Genomic DNA, 4,582 nt, shown 5'->3' on the forward strand with positions numbered 1-4,582 from the left:
CTATTGTGGAATAAGAAATGATAAACAGGCAGATTTCAGAAAAACATGGAAAGACTTATAGGAAGTGATACAAAGTGAAATGAGCAGAACCAGAAAAACCAGTACACAGTAAGAGTAACACTATGTGATGATCAACTATGAATGACTCAGCTCTTCTCAGCAACACAATGATCCAAGACAAAAACAAAGGACTCATGAAGGAAAATGCTATCCATATCCAGTTAAAGAACTGATGGAGTCTGAATGCAGATCAAAGCATACTTTTTTTTCACTTACTCTATTCTTTGTATTTTTTTCCCTTTTGATCTGTTTCTTCTTTTACAACTATTAGTAACACAGAAATGTGTTCTACCTAATAGCACATGTATAACCTATACCAAATTGCCTACCATTTCAGGAAGAAGGGAGAGGAGGGATGGAGGGAGGAAGAAAAATTTGGAACTCAAAATCTTGTAAAAATGAATGCTAAAAATTGTCTTGATATGTAATTGGGAAAATACATTAAAAAAAAAAGATGGAAGCAGTATCAGATGGAACAACATCATTCTGGACAGAATCACATCAGTCAGCCAGTCAGCCTATAAGCATTTATAGTGACAGGTACTATGCTACGGACTGGAGGTACAACGAAAGGTAAAAACACTGTCCCTGCCCTCGAGGAGCTCATATTCTAATAGGGAAGACATGTAAATAACTATGAACAGAGTAAATGGAACATAATCTCTGAGAAAAGGCATTTGGGGACTACTTTGGGCAGAGGAGAACTGGGAAATGCCTCCCACTCCCAAATTATCATATATCTTTATCTATATCTATATCTTGTTTATACATAGTGGCTTACATGTTGTCTCACCTGTGATCTCCTTTTTTAAAAATGTTATTTATTTTATTCTGAATTTAAGAAATAAAACAAGCATTTCCACAACATAGCAGAATAGAAAAAAAAGATTGTGTATAAAACTGCAAATCTGTCACATACAACTTGCTATATAACATATGACTTTCAAACAATAATAATTACTTATATTTGTATAGCACATTTTTTCCAAAGGCATTTCATATATATTATCTTGATTATTCCTCACAACACGTGAAGTAAGAAATATAATCCCTATTTAATAGATTAGGTTCAATGAATCACCCATGGTCACATAGCTGGTAACTATTTGAAATAGGATTCTAATGCAAGCTAAATCTAGAGTGCTATTTGTTAGGCAACACTGTTTCCTAAAATGGCTTTTCCAAAGGGGACCACTTAGCATGGGCCTAGGGAGAAGTAGGGATGGTCTGAATGTGAATGAAGATTTGGTGATAAGTGCCATAGATTACTTCTAAGATGGTAAGAATGGATGACTAGGCTTGGAGGAGCAAGTCTGACTGGGAGAAACTTAGAATGGCATCTTAGAAGTAGGGGAGAAGGATTGCTTGTTATACAAAAAATAGATAATAAAAGAACTCGAAGTGCCCATCAGCCCCTAAATTCTAACTGGAATGAAGAATACTATAATTTGCATGAGCTAGTAAGTTGAAGCATTCTTTTGAGGAGCTCTTACCCAGGGTCATGATAGCAGTACAACTTCCAGATTGATAATGAATGAGGCCCTGAGTTCATGTGGTTTGCTCCAGGACTCAAAGTCAAGTTCTCTGACTTTGGAACATTTAATATTTTTATCACACCATGGGGATTAACGGCTATCAAAATTCCCTTGTTTTACCACATTTCTCCTTAACTACCATGCTGGCTAGTTTACTACAAAGTAATGGTATGTTCCAATGGGAATCCAATGCCCAACAAGCTGTCCACCACTGCTTAGTGATAGCCATTTCTCTCAAATATAAAACTGCCCAGAAAAAGCTCATTTGGGAAAGTGAAGGAGAGGCCATCCCCATGAACTCTGTTATGAAAGTAACAGTGATATTCACATCCAAGTAGAGTTGAAGGGAGTAGAATGAATAGCATGTGGGCTTTAACTTCTTGAAACTTTGGTTTCCTAGCGTCTTGTGGTTACCCCAATTCTGGATTACATCTGGATGCAAAATCAGATTCTCTGGTAGTCACTTTGGTGCAGTTTTCCTCTAGACTAGTCATGATCTTGACATCTTTCATTATGTGCATTTTTCTCAAAAGTTAACTATTATTGAAAGTAACTATACAATATGAGGGAAAACTGTCAGCTGCTTGGACTACCTTTTAGAAGAAGTCACACTCCCTCTAATCAGTGGAATATAGAATACCTCTAGGCCACAAAATGACTTATTTAATCAATGTAAAATCCATTAGTCCTCCCCCAACCCTTCTAGTCAAGTTTCCAGAGTCACCATACTCAATGTGGTGAACAAGCACCAGGCTAGAACTCAAGAGACTTACATTCTAGTCCTGGCTCTGAAACTCACCAGATGTCTGTTTTTAAGCACTCACTCCACTACTTGGCCCCAATCTTTAAAATTAACTCCTTTAAAATTGAACTCATGGTTCCTAGGTCAAGGAGAAAATATTGCAAGCATCCACAAAGAAACAATTCAAGTATTGTGGAAATACAATCAGGAAAACACAAGACTTAGCAGCCTCTACATTAAGGGACCACAAGGCATGGAATACAATATTCCAGAGGGCAAAGGAGATAGGATTACAACCAAGAATCACCTACCCAGCAAAACTGAGTATAATCCTTCAGGGGGAAAAATGGTCATTCAGTGAAATAGAGGACTTTCAAGCATTCTTGATGAAAAGACCAGAGCTGAATAAAAAATTTGACTTTCAAATATAGGACTCAAGTAGAACATGAAGAGGTAAACAGTAAAGAGAAATCATAAGAGACTTATTAACATTGAACTGTTTACATTCCTGCATGGAAAGATGATATTTATAACTCATGAGACCTTTGTCAGTATTAGGGTAGTTGGAGAGAAAAAATTATATATATGTATATAAAGATAGATAGATAGATAGATAGATAGATAGATAGATAGATAGATAGATAGATAGAAGGCACAGGGTGAATTGAAGATGAAGGGATCATATCTGAAGAATAAAATTAAGGGGTGACCTGGACATGACTAAGATTCAAGCATTGATCAAGGGCCCGTTTGGCACTCCTTATGAAGGGGGTTTCTTCTTGTTCTTGGTTTGCTGTCCTCCAGATTATCCTATTCACCTACCAAGGGTCAAACTGATGACCACTGGCAATACCAGGGTGAGGTTTAACCCTAACTTCTACAGCAGTGCAAAAGTCTGCCTGAGTAATCTGGGTACTTGGGATGGCCCTGCTGGGAGCCCAGCCCAGAGCTTCTCCTCCATGCTGATCTCCATCCGGGTACTAATGAATGAAAACCCCTACCACAATGAGCCTGGCTTTGAGCAGGAGAAACACCCAGGAGACAACAAAAAGTACAATGAGTATATCTGGCATGAGACCATCAGAGTGGCAGTCTGTGACATGCTGGAGGGAAAATGTCCCTGCCCTGAGCCCCTGAGGGATGTGATGGAGAAGTCCTTTCTGGAGTATTAGGACATCTATGAGGTGGCGTGCAAAGACCAACTACCCCTCCAAGACCTTCAAATGCAGGAAACTTTTGGGGAGAAGTGAGGTTGCTTTGACTATGAGTTTCTCCTGATTTGCCTCAGGGCAATTCGTCAGAAGGTGCAGCAGAAACATCAGCAAGACAGTGCTGAAACAGACTCTGATAGCAGCTCATCTACAACAGAGACAGATACGCAGGGGAGCTCAAGGGCCTAGATGACCCCCACCCCATCCCTGGGATGGAGCAGCACCATATCTCCCTCCAGCCCCAACAGCATCCTTCCTGAGGCAAGAACCAAGGACACTCAGACCCCAGGGTGGGAGTGGGCTGTTGTTTGCAACCTTCTTGGTACCAAGGACCATTTTCATCCCATGCCTATGGCCAGTTCCAAGGTACTGATACAGCAGAGCCTGGAGCATGGTTCTCTGGCAAAAAAACTGATAGACATTTCCACTGTGATGGTTTGTTGGGGATAGAAGGCAAAGACCGCAACTCTCTGAGGGGCTTGCTCAGAATAGTCAATGGGGATACGGGGGGGGGCAGGGTCAAGGGAGTCGGGAGGGAGGGAAATGGGGAAGGTGTCACATGCCCTGTCCTGGTGGTTGTCTGGATGTCTGTCCTTCAGTCTTGAAGCTGGGCCTTCCTCTTGCTTAACCCAGCCCAGCCTAGTGTAACCTCTTGGACCTCATTTTCTGTCTGCCACCATAATTTTGTTTTCCCTAATATATAGTCACTGTTCTAGACAGACCAAAGAGAAGGAGCAGTGGTGGAGTCTGGGCTATTGGTCAGAAAGCTTTACCTAGCACCCAAAAAAAGAAAAAAATCAAATGAGAGAGATGGAAGAAAAATTTAAAAAAAAAGAATAACTCTAGAAAAACAAGAAGACTATGAAAGTCAACCAATTAGAAATGGAGATCCAGAATCTTAAGGAACAAAATGACACCTTGAAAATTAGAATTGGGCACGGCGAAGCCAGTGAAATTATAACAGATCAAGAAATAACTAAATGAAATATGAATAATGAAAAAAATAGAAGAGAAAATGAAACATAAGAAAAATA

At 39.9% G+C, this 4,582-nt stretch overlaps 1 pseudogene; it reads left to right on the forward strand.

Annotated features, from left to right (window-relative positions):
- The first annotated feature begins 514 nt into the window (after positions 1–514).
- LOC110222264 (ubiquitin-conjugating enzyme E2 Z pseudogene) lies at positions 515–3,737 on the forward strand (annotated as a pseudogene).
- Positions 3,738–4,582: the final 845 nt, after the last annotated feature.

The sequence above is a fragment of the Phascolarctos cinereus genome, unplaced genomic scaffold, assembly GCF_003287225.1.
Source record: "Phascolarctos cinereus isolate Bilbo 61053 unplaced genomic scaffold, phaCin_HiC Scaffold_726;HRSCAF=1367, whole genome shotgun sequence".
Taxonomy (NCBI): domain Eukaryota; kingdom Metazoa; phylum Chordata; class Mammalia; order Diprotodontia; family Phascolarctidae; genus Phascolarctos; species Phascolarctos cinereus.